The 20,964-nt window shown below is 43.3% G+C and overlaps 1 long non-coding RNA gene across 1 annotated transcript; it reads left to right on the top strand.

The window, feature by feature from the left end:
- Positions 1-7,019: 7,019 nt before the first annotated feature.
- On the top strand, positions 7,020-20,545 carry LOC114222428 (uncharacterized). Its single transcript, XR_003611942.2, has 4 exons — positions 7,020-7,140; positions 18,195-18,363; positions 19,498-19,681; positions 20,149-20,545. It is a non-coding gene; the product is annotated as an uncharacterized LOC114222428 (long non-coding RNA).
- The last annotated feature ends 419 nt before the right edge of the window (positions 20,546-20,964 follow it).

Raw genomic sequence — 20,964 nt, 5'->3', positions numbered from 1 at the left:
AAGAATTGATTGATTGGAATATACTGAGATGAAATTTAATGACATTTATTTTAAAATAAATTTAGGTGAAATGTATTTTTGAATTACACAAACAATATGAGGTCATTTTAGGAACATTAGAAAATTTAGATACCAAAGAATATGGATATATAAGAACAAGCTTACATATTACTTATTCCTGTTCTTGATCCCAAAACCCCTCTCAAAAGAAAATCTAAAGAAATAAAATAAAAAATAAGACAAGTCTTGAATTTAGGAAAATGCCCACTACATTGTACAAATATCACGGAATTCCTGCCGCATATATTATAGGTCGGACTCAGGGAAGGAAGCCATGGAGTTATGGGTCTCTTCTTTTTCTGAGAGAGCAGTGCAGCATTTTTGGAGGCAAGAAAAGGACATTCTGGTGGGTGGGGGTGGGGACAACACTGGAAATACCAGGTCTGAAAGCACTGGGGGGTCAGGAGTGCCTGGCATGATGTGGCCCCATCTCCCTGCTGCAGATCATGGAGAAGTAAAAAAAAAAAAAAAAAAAAAAAAAAGAGTCTATAAATGAGGCTGATGATAGAGAAGCAAGAGGCTCTCCCCTACTATTTTCCTGTGATCTGGTGGCTTCTTCAAAGGATGCAGACTCCTTACAACTTGGGGATGTTCCTAATCTTTAGGGGCTGTGAATTGTTAAGATAAAAAAAAAAAAAATAGACCAGAGAAGAAACAGCCCCTGGTAAGGCCATGTATACCTCTAGGACGCTATTGTGCCCCCAGGAACGTGGTTACAGGAAACCCAACAAATGAGAACAAACAATATCGACACCTGAAACTATTGTATGTCAACTATACTGCAGTAACAGGGGCGCCTGGGTGGCTCAGCCGGTTAAGCGTCTGCCTTGGCTCAGGTCATGATCCCAGAGTCCTGGGATCAAGTCCCGAATCGGGCTCCCTGCTCTGCGGGAGGCCAGCTTCTCCCTCTGCCCCTGCCGCTCCCTACCCCCAGCTCCCGCTCACTCTCCCTCAAATAAATAAATAAATAAATAAATAAAATCTTAAAAAAAAAAAAACCCTATACTGAAGTAACAAACGAATAATAACGTCAAAAACAAATTAGGTTGCCAAAGCCGAAGCTCCTGTTCTGAGACCCACATTCCTCCTGTGTGCCTCAGACGACTGAGTGGTCCGTGCCTAACAATGTAAATCGGTGAGAAAAATCTATACTAACCAAAAGAAAGGTGGTGGTGCTGTGTTCATACCAGATACAAAATATTTTAAAGGAAGATGCGTTACTAGTGATAGGAGGGTTCCTGCACGGTGCTACCAGAACGGTTAACTAGGAAACCAGAACACTCCATCTGCTCTTACCACTTAGTACCACCATTTCAGACATGGGAAACATGTATTGAGAAGCACAGTAGGAATAAATCCAACATGGTAGTGGAGGTTCTGGTACTCATTTCTCAGTAATTGGTGCATTCCTTCAATGAACACTTATCAAGCACCAACTATGTACTACATGTCCTTTTGAGAATCCAACAGTGAATAAAAGAGGCAAAAATCCCTAAGCTCAAGGAACTGTGATTCTGAGATTAGATCAAATAATCCTCAAATTAGTAAGGACAGAGAAGATTTGAACAGCACAATAAACAATGTTCATCCAATGGACACATCCAGAACATTGTTTTAAATCACATGCAAAACATTTATAAGAAACTGACGATAAGCTGGGCTCTAAAGTAAACACACACATGAAATCTAAGGATTAATATCACATGGACAATGTTTTCTGACCACAGTGCTATGAAGTTAGAAATCAAAACTAAAACTGTAGGAAACATAAAGCTATAAAGATGTGGCTCTCCCATAACTTTGTAATTACACTCTTGGGTTTCCACCCTCAAAAAAAATCTGGCATGTGTGAACCAGGGGAATATGTACAAAAACGTCATAGAAACTCTGTCTGTTAAAAAAAAAAATGGTTGGAAACAGTTTGTCTGGAAACAGAAGTTCACCTACAAAAATTAGGTTAAAAACAATTGTGGTCTATTCTTATAACCAGCGATAAACAGTTATAATCTACACATGTATGCATCAATGTAGATGCAAATCTCAAAAGGCTAATTTTCATGTTATTTCATCTAGACTAGTTTGAAAATTATGTACTATGGAATAATATACTGCTTCGCATTGCATGACAATGTGGGAAGTGGTCAAGAAAAGCAGGGGCGGGGCTAGACCCAGAATTTGGGATTGTAGGAAGGGGATGAGATCAGAGGATTAATCATGTTTCCATCTTTTTTAAAAAATGATTTTTATTTTTATTTGACAGAGTAAGAGAGCACAAGCACGGGGAGCAGCAGAGGGAGAGGGAGCCTGATGGGGGGCTTGATCCCATGATCCCCTGGGATCATGACCTGAGCCAAAAGCAGATGCTTAACCAACTGAGCCACCCAGGTGTCCCTATTTCCATCTTTTTACCTGGGGGCAGGCTACAGGGTGTAGTAAGAATTCTAACATGGACCCAGTGATCTCCGTCCCCTAGTGTTACGCCTGCAACTATGTCACTTAATATTGCAAAAGGGGTTTTACAGATGTAATCAAGGTAATTTATCAGTTGATTTCCAGTTAATCCAAAGGGAGGTTGTCTGGGTGGGTCTAACCTGATCAGGGAAACTCTTTAAAAGCAGACTTTTTTCCAGCTAGTTGCAGAATAGGAAGCCAGAGATTCAAAGCAGGAGAAGGCTGTGACTGGCATGCCATTGCTGGCTTGAAGATAGAGGGGCCGTGTATGTCAAAAACTCGGGACTTAAATTCTTCAATGGCAAGGAACTGAATTCTGCCAGCAAGACTAGCTTGGATGCTGATTCTTCCCTAGAGCTTCAAATGACAATTCAAGCTGGCCATCATCTTTTTTTTTTTTTTTAAGATTTTATTCATTTATTTGAGAGAGAGAGAGAGAGCATGACCAGGGGGGAAGGGCAGAGGGAGAGGGAGAAGCAGGCTCCCTGCTGAGCAGAGAGCCCAATGTAGCACTTGATCCCAGGACCCTGGGATCATGACCTGAGCTGAAGGCAGACACTTAATTGACTGAGCCACCCAGGTGTCCCAAGCTGGCCATCATCTTGACTTCACCCTTGTGCTATAAGCTCAGCAGAAAACCCCGTCCCACCACGCTGGACTTCCGGCACACGGAGCCGTGAACTAATGAATGGGTGTTGTCTTAAGCAGTTAGGTTTGTGGTAATGTGTTCCAGAGCAATAGGAAACTGATATACATGGGTTATTTATATTGTTGTAGTTGTACATTTTATATATGCTGTAGATAGTCTTTGGGGTGATTTCATTATTTAATAAACTTTTTTGTTGTTTGCAGAATATTTTTGAAATTTATTTTTAATGAGATGTAATTGACAAATAACGTTGTGTAAGTTGAAGGTGTACAAATGTGTTGACTTGATACATTTATATATTAAAGAGAAAGTCAGCAATGAATTCTCTTGACTTCAGTGTGCCTTCAACAGTGCAGATGTTGACAAGGTGGGGGGGTGGTCTGTGAAAAAAAATCTGACCCATGCGATAATGACAATATGTCTTCCAGATAAATCATGGGTCATGGGCCCTTTTTTACGATGTCTTTTAGTAGACCGCATAAAGTTACCAAGCAAAGATTACGAGGTTGGGCCAAGAATGCAGACTACTATTTATGGAGGCCCAGAATTTGGGAAATGATTCAGGCCTGTTTATTCTGTGTAATGATGTTATTGTTGCACTAAACATAGGGGTTGTAAAGTGATTCTGTGTGTTGGTCTAAATGTGTAAATATTTCTGTTATGGCATCCGTATGCACACCGACCATGAATATTTTATGGTGTGCTTGAATTAAATCCATTACAATCAAAGAAGGCATTTGAACTTGGAGTGAAGCTGGCATGGCTGCCGGTGTCCTGAACCCAACAGGCATGAAATTACTACTAATAATACAAGGAAATAGGGGCATAAAACGCTGGAGCCTTAAGAAGGCAACACTGTTGACGCTAAAAATACGTTTTAACAGATTTTACAGATGTGCGATGAATGGCACCAGATAAATGAAACCTAATGTAAATAATCAGCCACAAGATGGCATTTGAATACTGATGTATTTAAAGTTTGGGACCGTATTGTGACTTAAACACATGCTTGTCTCAACCTCTTCCCTCCCCTGGTCACTTTTTCTCATAGCACCATGTCATAAGACCATCAGGCTTATTTTCTTTAGAGCCTAATTATCCTAAATATTTATTTTTCAGTTTGTTTTTTTAAAATCTCTGGTGATGGTTAGTTTTATGTATCAATCTGACTGAGCCATGACGTGCCCAGATATTTGGTCAAACATGACTGTGTCCCGTCTCTGTGAGATTTTTGGATGAGATTAACATTTAAATTGGTAGGCTGAGTAAAGAAGATTGTTCTCCATAACGTGGGTGGGCCCCATCTAATCAGTTGAAGGCCTGAATAAGGACGAAACTTCCCCAACCTTCTCCTGTCTGATGGCCTTCAAACTGTAACACCGGCTCTCCCTGGTTCTATGGCAGCCTACCGGTCTTCAGATTCAAACTGGGACATGGGCCCTGCAGATTTTGGACTTAATTATGTGAATCAGTTCCTTATAACAAATCTATCATCTCTCTTTCATTGACTCTATCGATGAATCTGTCATCTATCTGTCCAACTGATTCCATTTCTCTGGAGCATCCTGACTACTATATCTCTCAATTTATTGTTGACAAACTCCCTACTATTACGAACGTTCCATAAAGGCAAAGGCTTTGTTTCGTTTGTTATTATATCCCTGGTGATCAGGCAGGCCCTTAAAAATTATACAGACGATATTTGCTGAGTGAAAGTATCTCGCTGGGGGAGCCGTGTTGCCTTTAGGTGTTGTGGGATGGCACTGAAGGGGACACATGTTAGCTCAAGAAAGCAGCCTCTACTTGGGTGAGTGGTGAAACACGTCCTGTTTTTGCAAAAAGTAAAACGGAAGAGAATTTTTAAGAGTCAAAGCGTATTATTACTCAAAGGGGAAGTTTATGTAAATTCTGCTAAAAGGCAGGGGTAATCTATTCATGAGTTTTAAATTTTGTTTGTAGAGATTTGGAAATTATATAGGTTGATAAAGAAAAATGAGACTTTTATCCCTAAGTTTTGGCTAGCTCTGGAATCTCTAATCAGATGGTTCTGTTGCCCCAGAGATCCTGAGTCTTGACCATGTCATTCAGCTGAAAGCAAAGTGCAAAGAGATCAGTGTCAGTCATGATTACAAATCTCAGTTGCCTCTGTTAGGAAGCCATGGAAGGTATAGAAACCATTGCTGATGGATGTGAGCCGAGGGGCTCATGCGTCATGTCTGTGACCTGCAGATTCGATTACAAATCACCATGTCTCACTGCATCGTGTCGCCATGATAAAGCAGGTAGTCCTCCCCTGTGAGCAGTCTTACAAACTTAAAAAAAAAAAAAATCAGGTGAGAAATATATTCTGTGTGACTGGCTTATTGAGTGGGCTGAACAGAGTCAGGGTACCATCCGAAAAGGCACTGTTTTTCTCTCGCGCTGCCTTTAGACAAGCTCTTTCTGGTGTCCCTTTCCCTGGTCCCCACTGGCAGCATGTCTACTTTCAGTGGTGAGGGCTGTCAGGTTTTCAGATGTTACAAGTCCACCCAAAACAGCCCCTCGGCTCCAATACCAGCCACTCCTCTCCTCCCCCTTCTGCCTGGAAGCTGTGGTTCACGGATCTGCTGTGGGGTCAGGTGAGTTTGCAATCTCTTTGGAACCTTCCCCGGTGTATCCTGAAACTGGCCCCGGACATGGGAGGCAGGGGAAGGCAGAGAGAGAGACGGAAGAAAAAGGAAAGCCACTCCGTATTAGTAAGCAAGGGAACTTAGGAGGCTTGTCTTGGCGGTGGCAAGTGGAGTAGATCTCCGCACCTGCCTGCCAGAATCTTAAGTTTATATGGAACCTATAACTGGGTTCAGTCGGGTGTCCAGTCCAGACTTCTGTCTCAACACCACATTTCTGTCTCAACGCTGTATCTTTGGAGCAGCAGACGGGACAGGGGCTGGGGAGCCTCCGATTGCCTGGGTCCAGCTCAAGGGTCAACTGGCGTTGCATCTTTTTTTGGGGGGGGGAGTGGAGGGGCATATTACAGAATGTTTTATTCTTTTTTTAACTTATTGAGAGATAATTGACATACAATATTATATTAGTTTCAGGTGTACAACATTGTGATTTGATATTTGTATACATTGCAAAATGGTCACCGTAGTGTCTGTCACTTTACAAAGTTACCCTCTGTCACCTTACAAAGTTAATACAGTGTTATCGACTGTATTGCCAGGATGTACACGGTCACATCTTCCTGATGACCTCCTCCAACAGCTCTGTGCTTTCATGAATGCTCCACCTTGATCTCACACTTCTCCATTAACTACTGTTTTCCTAGGTGGAGGTGGGACAAGGAGCGGGAAGAAGGGGAGAGAGGAAAAGGGGCAAAGTTCTCTTCAGAGGGGTGGCGCTGTTTATAGTCCTCTCCGCAGCGTCAAATCGCCCTCTGTCATACGGACCTCCAAATGCTGGCTCTTTTGGGGGGCATATTAGCGGATCCTTCAGAGAAGCCCAATGGGGAGCTCCGCCCCGCACTCTCCTGACCCCTCCCACCTTCACCCTACTTCCTGCTCGCCTGTCATAACTCTCCCCCCACTCTTTCTTCACGGTCTCTTCATCCTGACTGGGAGCCCCCTTGGTGGCGGGGGTGGGGGGGTCCTTTGAAGCTCGCTCATGCTCAGTCACCTGCCACAGCACCCTTAGCCCATGGAGCGCGGGCTCACGGGCCCCCTCCTTCTCAAACGGTGCAAGTACAGATGGCTGGACGACTGCCCCCTGCAGCCTCTGTTCTCTAGCGCCCTGAGGGCAGCTCGAGAGCGCCTCCTGCCCTCAGATTCTTCCAGCTGGGAAGCCGGCGGGCCCCCTGCCACCTTTCCCCTTTGACTAAGCACCAGCCACACCCTGCTGAACTGGAGCTGGGGCCTCTCACTGCTTTGTTCTCTGCCCAGGCCTGGGAGACGCCCCCGCAGTCAGTCCGCCTGGTCATCTGATTTTCAACATTTGCTCAGGTAATAGATTTTAATTTTTTTTTTTTTTTAATTAAAGGGAGCCTTCCAATTGTATATACTTAAGTCCCACAAAACCCGGTTATCCCATCTCCTGGGAGAAACTTCTCTCTGACTATTTAAGGAACACCAAAAGTAGGATAAAATGCGATGGGTAGGCCCTGACCCCCCAGTTTGTCTTATTTTAAGAAACTGGCTTTCAGGGCTCCAATTGATTGGGACATATATTAAGTTAAAATTTGCGGAAGTGTGTTTTGCCCTCATTATTCTAGGTAACTCCGTGGCCAATGGGACACATATCTCTGTCAATCTACCTGGTCTATCAACATAGATACTTTAAAAAAATGAAGTGGAAGCATACACATAATTCTTCAATTTTCTTCTTAACATATTATAGGCATTTCCTTGTCTCTCTGTATAAATCTATCTCATAGTGTATGATAATTTTTGTCCCAATTAATTGACATTTAGATTATTCTAATTTTTCCTTATTATAAACATACTTTTTTTTTAAAGATTTTATTTATTTATTTGACAGAGAGAGACACAGCGAGAGAGGGAACACAAGCAGAGGGAGTGAGAGAGGGAGAAGCAGGCTTCCTGCGGAGCAGGGAGCCTGATACAGGGCTCGATTCCAGGACCCTGGGATCATGACCTGAGCTGAAGGCAGACACTTAACGATTAAGCCACCCAGGTGCCCCATAAACATACTTCTTTTATGTGATTTTACTGTCCAACCGGGTCATACAAATTTACACTCACCAAGACTGTATGACAATACCCATACACCCTTGATAAGAGCAGGTGCAATAAATCTTTTTAATTTTTGTCAAATATATAGGCTCTAAACTGTATCTCCTTCCTTTAGTTTGAAAAAATATGTTATAAATGAAATTGAACATTTTTACCTATGTGTATTAACTTTTCAACTTATTTAACTTTTATTTCTTCTATAGCGAATTGATACTTTATATCTCCTATCTTTTAGCTTTGACTATGGACAGCCATTAGGTCAATGTTAGTATAGACTGCACAGGATGGGTAAAGCTCAAGCTTTTCAAGAGCCTGTCGTGGCATTACCTCCTGGCAGGTAACTGTACTTAGTGTGGAGTTATCTACTGACAAGGGACACTTTTTCTATAGATGAGCAATTGCACAATGTGTGTGGGGGCTGAGATTACTTAGTGCAACTGGAGTGTGGCCAGAGGGCCTGGCCCAGACAGCGGGTGTGCAGGCTGCAGTGAGGGGAAGGGTTTAAGACTAAGGTTTTGCTGCATGACCTTGATTTTCAGAGTCTTCAGGAAAGATCGGGGTGGGATTAGACCTCTTTGGCCATTGGTGGTGAGAATAGTATTTACTGCTCTGAACTGCAAGGAAGCTGAGTTCTGCCTGCTCAAGAGAGCCCTAGTAAGGCTCCAGCTTAATGTGGCTGCCAGGCGTAGATAGGCGGCACCAGATCAATTGGCTCCAAATGTCATTTTTCGTTCAGGGCGAGGAAGGAATTGTGCAGGGGCTGATCTTGAATTTAAGTGGCTGCCCTTGAATTAAGCCACCGCCCTCATGTGGCTTCCAGTTAGCTCCAGAAAAGGGTTGCCAGACTGAGCGAATAAATACATAATATGCCCCATTAAATTTGAATTTCAGATAAACAAAACAAAAATTTTTTAAAGATTTTATTTATTTGAGAGAGACAGAGAGAGCATGAGCAAAGGGAGGGGCAGAGGGAGAGGTAGAAGCAGACTCCCCGCTGAGCAGGGAGTCCGACATGGGGCTCCATCTGGGGACTTGGGGGATCACCACCGGAGTGGAAGGCAGGGCTCAACTGACTGAGCCACCCAGGCGCCCCTACAAAACAAATTTTAGTACTGAAGTATATTCTCTGCAATATTTAGAATATACTAAAAGGTATTTGTTGTTTATCTGCAATTCGTATTTCACTGAGTATGCTGAATTGTATCTGGCTACCCTCTACTAGATCGATGAATTACCTTGAACATAGCTCCCGGTGCCCAGGATCCAAATTGTACAGTGTATGTTGTATTATGGAGCAGCCCCGTGGTAGAAGAATGGTTTCCGCTAGGGCTCTAGGAGCGCAAACTTCACAATTAGCAAGAGCAGCTTTGATCTTCCAGCGGAAACAGACTTGGAGAATGAAAGAGAATGCATCCCTGGCAGGTAAGTTTCTCCACAGAGAAGCCACCGCCCACGGCATTGAAAATGCCGGTTCACGCAAGAGAGCTCCGTATTTCCCAGGGCAGAGCCACACTCTCCGCAGCGAGTTGCCAGAAACACGAGACCCAAAGGAAAAGAGTAATTCAGCTGACTGAATATGGCGAATGGGAAATGAAGGCTTAGTGCCTGGAACTGCATCACTGCAGAAATATTAGCAAGAACATAGCATTTTTAAGAATGCCGCATTCTGAAGGGGGCTACAGTACGTATTAGGTAGCTTTCTCCCGTGTGTTAATGCGTGGTGCCCAATTTAACCTCTTGGTGGAAGATTTCTTCCAAATGGAGTTTAAATTCCCAGGTTGTGGACTCTGGACAACTGATGTAGACTAACCAGTATCTTGGTGAATTGAGTCAAGATCTTCTCCATTCTCTCCTTCAGACACCAATGACTTTTTGCCTTGCACTTTGGCAACTGTAAGCACTGGGTTCTGAGAACATAATTTTATCTGGGATAATTGCAAATAGGGTCTGCAAATTGGCTTGCTTCCTAAATTTGGTAGCTGTAAAGCCAATGTTATGATATTCTTACCTTTCTTTGAACACACTGGAATTGTTAAAGGCAGAGTGTATGAGAGGCTGGAAGTTCAACTTCTCTGGTCCAGAATGAATTACACCTTTCCAGAGATCAGCCCCGTCTACTGCTGCTGAGCAACACTCACTCCACCCAAGCATCGAGGGATGTCTAGAGATACTGCACATAATCAGAGCAAAATCTGGTCAAAATCAGACATGATGGGGGAGGAGGGATATTAAACCTCAATTTCTTTGGGTTTTTAATTCACCAGGGTGGAAGCTTTTGGATATTATATCCTTTGGACTGTAGCTTAAGAATTTTGGATTTTGATTGATTGATTGATTGATTTGTTGTGTTGGAATAGTTCCGATTCTTTTTTAAATTTTTAAATATTTATTTTTTAATTTAAATTCTAGTTAGTTAACATATTGGTACAATACTGGTTTCTTGAGTAGAACTCAGTGATCACCCCCAGTGCTCATCACAACACGTGCCCTCTTTAATGCCCATCACCCATCTAGGGCATCCCTTAGCCTCTTCCTTCCATCAAGCCTCAGTGTGTTCTCTATAATTAAAGTCTCTTATGGTTTATTTCCCTCTCTCTTTTTGCCCCCTTCCCATATGTTCATCTGTTTTCTTTCTTAAATTCCACATATGAGTGAGATCATATGGTATTTGTCTTTCTCTGACTTATTTCGCTTAGCATAATACGCTCTAGCTCCATCCACGTTGTTGCAAATGGTAAGATTTCATTTTTTTTTAAGATTTTATTTATTAGACAGTGAGAGAGATAGCAAGAGAGGGAACACAAGCAGGGAGAGTGGGAGAGGGAGAAGCAGACTCCCCGTGGAGCAGGGAGCCGGATGCGGGGCTCGATCCCAGGACGCTGGGATCATGACCTGAGCTGAAGGTAGATGCTTAATGACTGAGCCATCCAGGCACCCAAGATTTCATTCTTTTTGATGGCTGCATAATATTCCATTGTGTGTGTGTATACACACACACACACACACACACACACACACACACACACACCACATCTTCTTTATCCATTCATCAGTCAATGGACATTTGGGCTTTTTCCATAATTTGGCTATTGTTGACAATGCTGCTATAAACACTGGGGTGCATGTGCCCCTTCGAATCTGTATTTTTGTATCCTTTGGGTAAATACCTAGTAGTGCAATTGCTGGATTACAGAGTAGTTCTGTTTTTAACTTTTGAGGAATCAGATTTTGATCTCTTTAAAATTTAATCTTCAAATTTCAATTTCTCAGGAGGAAATTCATAATGGGAAAAGGTTTTCATTCAAATGTGAAGTAACTTTATATTATTGAAATTTTATTATTAATTTAAATAATAAAGGATTTGATATAAACAGTTATTGGATTATCTAAATACCATGAAGAACCTCTGACAATATGGCTGGATGTAATTAGGTTGGAAAATAGAATAGGGAGCGTTTAGCCTTGATTACAGATTGGCCCAAAGAAAGAAATTAATGTATTTGCACTATTCCAGACCATATTAAAAGATGCAAAGCTTGCTAATTAATTTTATAAAGCTAGCATAATCTTAATATCAAAGTCTGATATTAAGATAACAGATACAAATATACAGTGGTCCTTTATCCAGGGGGATATGTTCTGAGACCCCCAGTGGATGCCTGAAACTGGATAGTACTTAACCCTATATATACTATGTTTTTTCCTACACATACGTACCTATGGTAAAGTTTAATTTATAAATTAGGTGCAGTCAGAGATTAACAACAACAATAATAAAATAGAGCAATTATAACAATGTACTGTAATAAAAGTTATGTGAATGTGGTCTCTCAAGTTATCTTAATTCTACTGTACTCATGCATCCTTCTAATTGTGATGATATGAGATGATGAAATGTCTAGGTGACGAGACGAGGTTCGGTGAGTGATATAGGCATGTGATATAGCGTTAGGCTGCTGTCAATCTTCTTTTTTTTTTAAGACTTTATTTGTCAGAAAGAGAGAGAGAGCACAAGCCGGGGCGGGGGGCAGCAGGCAGAGGGAGAAGCTGGCTGCCCTCTGAGCAGGGAGCCCGATATGGGACTCGATCCCAGGACCTGGGATCATAACCTGAGCCGAAGGTAGATGCCTAACTGACTCAGCCACCCAGATGCCGCTCAGAATGAGGGTCATCTACTTCTGGACCATGGTTGACCATGGGTAACTGAAACAGTGGACAGTGAAACCATGAATAAGGGGGACTACTATACAGCTAGTTCATGTCATTCATGAGAGTTATGTTCCATACAATTGCCACAGACCCTGAATTAGTGAACACTGACCCATCGCTCTTAGTTAGGGCAAATACACAGTTAGGTTCCTGTAAGCCTCCGGGCATAATATTTTCATCAACCAATTAATGCATAACCTTGTTTTATGTGTGTTTCTGTTTAGAGACACCTTGTTTATTATATATTGTTCTTTATTAACACTGAACACATGGCCAACCCATGCCTACAAGTCATGCCTGAATGAAGCTTTCCTAAGACACATATTTTCTCCCAAAGGCACATCACAGTCTTTTTACACATAGGCATCCCGGACAATACTTCAGCACTATGGTTATGGGCCATTTTAAACATTGAAATCACCAACAAAAAGCACAAAAGTGCAAAAAACATAGCCACCACCACAAACTGGACACTTGTTTACAGTATGAAAATTGAAATGAGTTTGAGAACTTCTCAAACTCAACATCCAAAAAACAAATAAGTCAAAAAATGAGCAGAAGACATGAACAGACACTTCCTGAAGAAGACATACAAATGGCTAACAGACACATGAAAAAATGTTCATCATCATTAGCCATCAGGGAAATTCAAATCAAAACCATATTGAGATACCATCTTACACCAGTTAGAATGACAAAAATTGACAAGGCAAGAAACAACAAATGTTGGAGAGGTTGTGGAGAAAGGGGAACCCTCTTACACTGTTGGTGGGAATGCAAGTTGGTACAGCCACTTTGGAAAACAGTGTGGAGATTCCTCAAAAAATTAAAAATAGAACTACCCTATGACCCAGCAATTGCACTACTGGGTATTTACCCCAAAGACACAGATGTAGTGAAAAAAGGGCCATAAGCACCCCAGTGTTCGTAGCAGCAATGTCCACAATAGCCAAGCTGTGGAAGGAGCTGAGATGCCTTTCAACAGATGGATGGATAAAGAAGATGTGGTCCATATATACAATGGAATACTACTCAGCCATCGGAAAGGATGAATACCCAACTTTTGCATCAACATGGATGGGACTGGAAGGGATTATGCTGAGTGAAATAAGTCAAGCAGAGAAAGACAATTATCATATGGTTTCACTTATTTGTGGCACATAAGGAATAGCAGGGAGGACATTAGGAGAAGGAAGGGAAAAATGAAGGGGGGGAAATCGGAGGGGAGATGATCCATGAGAGACTATGGACTCCGAGAAACAGACTGAGGGTTTTAGAGGGGAGGGGGGTGGGGGATGGGTTAGCCTGGTGATGCGTTTCCGCCAGGATACAGAATCTGTGAATACTGAGCTTTGCCTGCATGGCAAAACTGCATTCATAGTAGCAACACAGTTCTAACTGTGGACTAAGAACCCAAATGAAGACAACTGTAAGAGACTATTAAAGGGCATTAGACAATGATATACCCTGAGTAGATGGCTAGACCCACTATATTTCTGGATGGGAAGACTTAATCATATAAGATGTAGTCAAAATTACATTGGGTAGTTTTATTTATTTATTTATTTATATTATTATTATTATTAATTTTTTGAGAGAGAGAGAGAGGGCGCATGAGTGGGGGGGCATTGTGAAGGGACAGAAGGAGAGGGAAAGAGAGAAACTTAAGCAGACTCCATGCCCAGGGCGTAGCCTGATGCAGGGCTTGATTTCATGACCCTGAGATCATGACCTGAGCCAAAATCGAGAGTCAGACGCTTAACTGAATGAGGCACCCAGGCACCAATTTTTTTTTAAGACAAAGCATTATAAAGTTTTTGTGTAAAAATAGATATGTAAGAGTTGCCCAAAATGTTTTTAGAAAAAATAGAGAATATAAAATTTACTATGAAAATATTGTTAAGAAAACTGTGTAGCACAGGCATAGTGGTAAAAAAAAAGAGAGAGAGAGAGAGAGAGAGAACTTAGAAATAGATCCACAGCACTGTCCTAAATGAGCACATGCCATTTCTGTTCATCAGAGGATAGGGTGATATTTTATAGCTGGCGTTGTCATGACTCTCTTTACATACTGAAAGAAAAGACTGAGACCCGAACCTCACATGATATACCCAAAAATGCATTTCAAATGGATGAGCTATAGTTCTTGATCTTTTCAGCTGTAGAAATTTTAAAGAAAATTCAAGACGCGGGTTTTATCACCGTGGGTGGCATCGGCCTTTAGGAAACCGAGAATCCATAAAGAGTTGACTACCTAAAACTTAAAAATCTCTGTGTGTGAAAGGACAAGATTAAGAACAAAGTTAAAAGACAAACAAGTCTGGGAAAAAGCATTATTAACCCATGTGAAAGACCAAGTGTTAATGTAATTCAGCTTCTACCAATTCATAAGAAAAGGAACGTACTATGACAAAGGGTGTGTGAACATTCTCAGGAGAGAAGAGGCCCCCCCCCCACCCCGAGTGACCAATCAACATACACAGATATGCTCAGCGTGAAACAGAGAAGTGCCAACAGAAATAACAATAAGATCATCTTCCCCCCATAGAGTTTGGGGGGAAGGTGGGAAAGCACTGGGCTCAAAAACTGTGGGGAAATAGGCATTTGTATCTACTTCTATTGGAAATAAGACTTGTTAGCATAATTTTTGGAAAACGATACACCAATATTTATTAAATGCCCGATGTCCGTGCCTGTAAATACTCAACCCATCAACAGTATGTGTAGGAACCCATCCTCCAGAAATCAAAGCACCATTTTAATATATATTCACATATATTCATCTTATTCATCTACTGCAGCATTGTTTATAACAGGAAAAAAATGGAAACATTCAGAGTGTCTACCAAATACGAGTGTAGCCAGATCATGGGACAGTCCGCATCTGTGAAAAAGGATGCAATAGACTTTCTTTTCATGCGGTGGCTTTTTCCCAAGATGGTATCTTTAAGACCCTGTGAGATCTTGCTCTGAGTTTCTCTAGAAATTCTCTAGGCTTTGCAGCTCTGGCTGAGCTTCAGGTAAGATAGTGTTACGGAAAAATTGTGTTTGTGATCTTGCATTTAGTAGCAAAACAGGTGTCCCTCTCTGGGGCCACCCACACCATCCTGCTTATGTGCTTAACAGGTTCACAACTTTCTCCCATCTCCCCCTGAGAGGCAGAGGAAATCGCATCATCCTTCTACCAAACTGTTTCGGGTTTCACTGGCCCGGTGTGCATTGCCCCAGACCCTTAGAAATATGACCCCTTGGATGGAACCACATTAAAAAAGTTTTTTTAAAAATGATTTCAGAAAACCCTGGGGAAGGGGGTAGGTGGGGATAAAAAACACAATATGGGTTTTTCAATAACATCTTGAACTTATAACTCTGGAATATTGTCTTTGAGCCATTAATGAAACCCACATTGCACCAGGGGCCTTGATGTTGCACACGGTGGGGGCGGGCCACTGCATTCACTGTCCTTTGGCTCTGCACTCCTCATTACGTCCATGTTCCTTTTTGTTCTCGAAGATAACTTCTGGGGTGCCCGTGGCCTCTGTGACATTTCTCCTGGGAAGAACTGGCTTAGAAATTCAAGCAATGCTTGACTCTATGTTCCATGCCTGACATTACCACCTGCTCAGCCTGAATAACTTTGCAGGGGGAGGGGGGGCCTCTGGCCTGCTCTCCTCAGTTTGGGTTGATGAGAATTCCCCTCAGAGCCTAAACCTTTAAAATCTGCCCAGAAGAACAGCAGCAGTCCTACAAATTAGTAGAGGTGCACAGGGCCTGAAGGAAATTGGAAATCTTAGAAATTACATTATTTCTAGACTGGTAGAAACTTTAGAGGGGTGTGTGTGTGTGTGTGTGTGTGTGTGTGTGTGTGTGTGTGTGTGTTTAAATCCACCCCCATTTACAGACTGAAAGGAAATAGGATTTCAAGAAAAGAAGACTTCAAGCTTCAGATAGTTGCTCCGGACCTGGGTGTCCCTCAGCCAGTGCTTCTTGGAGTGTGGTCTGTGGACAAGTTGCTCCAAATCTCCCAGGAGCTTGTTAAAAATGCAGATTTCAGGCGCCTGGGGGGCTCAGATGGTTAAGCATCTGCCTTCAGCTCAGGTCATGATCCCAGGGTCCCGGGGTCGAGTCCCGCATCGGGCTCTTGCTCAGCGGGGAGCCTGCTTCCCCTCTCGCATCTCTCCTCCCCTCTGCTCATGCTCTCTCTGTCAAATAAATAAATAAAATCTTTAAAAAAATGCAGATTTCACAGAGATTCCAATTCAACAGGTCTGAAAGTAGACCCGGAAATCTGGATTTTAAAGTCCTCCCGGCGATGTGTACATTCTCTATGATGTAAGAACCAGTGGCTAGGCTCAGTCCACCTACCTGGGGGCAGTCCTTCTCTGCTGAGAAGGCAGGCTGGCAGGTGCACCTGAAATGGTGAGACAGCTACGATTTAGAAATTGAGCCTATAAGCGCCCCAAGACATTCCCACTGAAAGACGAGAGTTTGTCCTTCCTGATCATTGAAAGGATGATGACTTCTAATACTGCTAATATAGTATGTTAATATTTTATAACTTCTGATACTGCTAATTAAAGCTGACACTTTGTCTTGTTTCTGTGTTGACAAAAGCAAATCAGTGATTCTGGCCATCTGGAGAGTTATTGGTGCTCCTTGGGCTGAGGTGATTTGATCCTTCATACTTACGTGCTTCCTTTGGCTTATGGAAGGTGCCAGATGCTGGCATCTGGCAAAGCTGGGAAAGAAGAGGCAAGAATGGCTGATGTTCTTTGGGCGGGGCTGTAGGTCTTCTCTTCTGAACCTAGTGGAAACTGTGCACCTCCTCCATAGAAACACGTACCCACACAGACCTGTGCAGAAATTCCTGAAAATACATGGACTCTATGAACTCAAACACCCCCACTAGAGACAGAAAATCTTTTCTACTTTAATTGACTCCAAGAACTCCCTACAGCTATATTCTGGGGGATCTGGAATTTAAAGTATCTAATTTTTCAAGAAAACACTGGAGAACAGCAAATTCTGTAAGATGCTGGTTATTAATAAAGTTGGGTGATGGTTGTAGCAAGGTGCATTAATATACTTTCTTTTGGGTATGAAATTTTCTGTAGCAGAAAATGGAAATATTTAAATATCAAATTCTCTTCTATTCATTTACATTTGGTGTCTCTGTTATCGAGGGAATCTGGGTTGCCAACTGAATACCGATGAGGACCAATGAAGTCACATTGATAAAAAAACAATCCCCAAATTTTGCAGCTGTAAAAAAGTCCCTTATTATACACCAAATGTCAGGCTTTCTCTTGTAATTTATAATCTGTTCTACTTTCCGTGGGGACTCATATCAATGTCAGCTCTTGCCACAGACTGCTGCATAACACACCCTCCCAAAACGTGGTGGCATAAAAAAAAATAAACTTTTATTTGGGCTCACATGTCTGGTGGGGCAGGCCAGCTTCAAACTACAGGCTGACTGGGGGAGCTCTGATGATCTCAGCATGTTCAGGCGTGTGTTAAGTGCTTCTCATTTTCCTGGGCTTGTTGAGCTCCCCAGGGCATGCTCTTCTCACGAGAGAGGCTCAAAAGGGCAAGGCCCTGCTTGCATCATGTTGCTAATATCCTGTTGGACAAAGCAAGTCACCCAGTGAAGCCCAAAGTCAAGGGGAGGAGGAGAACATTGCACCAGAGGGAAGAATTACCAAGTCCCATGGCACAGGGACCGGAGAGGGGGTGGTCAATAATCTCTTTACCATAGGGCCAGTCCATTGGTTTTTCCACCTCCAATAAAGAGAAAGGTTACTTTCCCTGAGTATTTAAAGTGAGCCAGCCCTCTGTTACAGGCTCGTCTCCCGACAGAGGGGCCCATGGGAAGCTGTCTCCCCAATCCAGATTTCCCTTGGCTTTGGTGAGACTATTTCTAACCCTCGCTCTCAAATCTCCTAAAATTATTATGTCAGGGACTGGATGGTTATACTATATAAAATCCCAAAGGCTGTCAAATTGAATCCAGACATCTAAGGGATAAATAAGTATATTAATAGGCTGGATTTATATTTATATTATTTATATTTATATGTGTGAAACCCCACCAGGTCTGTCAGGAAGCTGTATGAAGTTGGAACGGACCAGCTTACGTGTACCAAGAAGCCTGAAAGCTTAGCCTCTGTTAACAGACATTGTGAGAAGTCCGCTCTCCTCTGGTCATGTTGCTTTCAGTAGGGCCAGATAGGAAAAGGCCCCAGACCTTAAACCCGAATTAAGGTGAATTTATATATATAATTTTTTTTTTGCTTCTACAATCTTTCCCAGTTAATGAAAAGATTCTTAGTCACCAGGAAGCTAACCCCCTTCAGAAAACCCTCCTCAAAAAAAAAAAAAAAAAAAAAAAATCGTGATTTTCCTTAGGGGCCTTGCTGTTCAAGGATTCCTTATCTGATAACTTCTTACCTTTGAGTAAGGACAGGACAAGCCTCTGGGCTTAAAAGTGTAGAAACAACATTCTCTTCTAATGCAGAACAGAAGACTTGTTTGTCCCGTCCATTTAGGGAAAAACTGTGGTAGGCTGATGGTGAAAAATGGCCCCCGGTTCTCCACCTCCCCCTGGATCCACACCCTTTGTCCTGCGATTTAGAAGAATTTCCTCGCACCAAGAGGTGGAGCCTGTTTCTCCACCTTTCAAATCTGGGCCAACCATGTGATCTGTTTTGGCCAAGAGAATGCTCTCGAAGAATACCGTGCGGTTTATGAATCTAAGCCTAACGAGGCTTTGTGTGCTTCCGCTGTCCTTCGGAACCCTGCCCCGCGGCCACGGAGCGAGCCCTGCCTCTGCCCGCCCGGGGGGGGGGGGGGGGGTGGGTGGGTTGGGCGGAGAGGCGGGGGGGAGGAGACCGCCGGGGGGGCGGGGGCAGTAGTGGCTCCTCCCTGCTACCCCCCAGCTGCCCGGCCAGCAGACCCCAAGAACCTGGCCGAAATCAGCCGAGCCTGCCCAGGTTGGCAGAACTGCCCAGGGGAACCCATAGAACTCAGGAGCAAAATGCCCGTTATTCTATGACGCTGTGGCTTCGTGCACTGGAGGGATCTGGAAGCCGTGGTGGGGCTCGGTTAAGAAATGAGCCTGCGGAACCGAGGGAACCGTCTTCACTTCCTGGTGGCGTTGGGTGGCTGTGGGGACTAGCCTGCAAAGGAGGACAGCGGCGGAAAGGAAGTGAATTCGTTAGTTCGATCATGCCCCTCAACTGGCTAATAACGATACACTGCTGGAATAGCAGAGTATTTATTCCACGGCGGCCAATCTGCTGGTTTCCTGACAGGCTGCAGGTGCGAAGGGTGGTGGCGGGCGGGAGGACCGGCTAAACCCGAAGCCCGTGTGCAGAGTCCCTGTTCCGTCGCCAACAGGTGCGTCACGAGAGGCCAAGAGGGTTCTTTCCACTGACGCTCAGCACCTGGGAGCCTCTTCAGGGGAGCCACACCTTAGCATGGTCACGGAAGGTCACAAGTGCCTCCTTCTTTATGGGCACCGGTCTCCTATAAGGCGATGGGATCTGGCTTCTGAAATGACGGAAAGTGGCAAAAAGATCAGGTATTTTCTTCCACAAAGAATTATTCCAATTTCTCTAGCTTTTCTTGACAATGGAAGATACATGGGTCTGAACACCGAGACTGCCATTCTAGCAAGTCAGGCTTTTTCTGAGTGTCCTCCGTGGAGGGGGCAGGCTGCTATGGGGCAAGCCCACTGACACCCCCCCATCTCCAGTCCCTTCAGAGCAGCTAGGCGCATGCAAAATGCAGAACAGGGTCATCAGCCCCTCTTTTCACCTGCCACCTTCCCTCCCATAATGGCCTTCAAGAGAAACTGGAGAAGCCTACACTCCAGTGCCCTCAGCCCTCTACCCTCTGCTTGGGCTGCCTAACATAGTTTGGGAACAAGACATTTCTTATATGCTTAGGGCACTTCATGCTTTAAACGTGCTTTCGTATCTTAACTCATTTTATCTTAAACATCAAAATGATTCACTAGGATAACAAAGGTCTTTTCATACTCTACAGACTTGGGAAACTGAGACGCAGAATCTCAGGGGTGACCTCAGGAGTCTGGTGACTAACACCCAGCCCGATTCCTGTATGACCCACAGACAGACAGCTTGTACGTGCGATGTTGACTCAGATCCTAAACTTCTTCACTTGGCTCTACTGTTGGGAGATTCGGCAGATGACATCTCCCCAGAGCACCAGAATCTTCCCGTAGCGGCTCTTTTACTTAGCTAATTGGAAGCTTTCTGTTCGGAGGCCTTAAAGTGAGCGACAGCAGAGAGGGGGAAAAGTTTATTTCCATGCTGCTGCGTCTAATGACAAGTAATCAGTTCCACAGGTACCTTTTTCATTGACCTTTTTTCCACATGGTGCTCTCAGGAAATTCCATTACTATTGATCCCCTCCAGTTTTAATGCTGTAATGATGCTGTTTCCATTCACAAGGGAAATGATTATGTACACTCTGAGTTGTGAATACATATGTACATATTTATATACGTATCTTTGTTGCCCTAGCAAAGTTCTCCATGCAGTTAAAGTGGTTTGTGAATATCTTTCCTAAACCCCCTCCAGATGTGTCACCAGCATACTGTAAAGTCAGACTTTTCTTTTGTTTGTTGGTCGGTATTTGGTTTGAACGTGCCAGGCATTTTATATTACACAAAAGCGATGACTCTAGAAAAGGTTTGTTCTCCTCTTCTCTCCCCCCAACCCTCCCGCCCGCAAAGAACTCCTTTTCAACGTAAGAAGTCAAAAGCTTCCTGTGTTATTCTTTGGGTTTCTCCCTCCAACATTCAAACCTTCGTCTGGGCCAGAAGAAGAGTCGAGGAGG

The sequence above is a fragment of the Eumetopias jubatus genome, unplaced genomic scaffold (assembly GCF_037043125.1).
Source record: "Eumetopias jubatus isolate StellerSeaLion01/CBP00866 unplaced genomic scaffold, mEumJub1_p1.0 scaffold_8, whole genome shotgun sequence".
Lineage (NCBI taxonomy): Eukaryota > Metazoa > Chordata > Mammalia > Carnivora > Otariidae > Eumetopias > Eumetopias jubatus.
The sequence above is the reverse complement of the archived record's forward strand: the minus strand, read 5'-3'. Positions and strand labels throughout refer to the sequence as shown.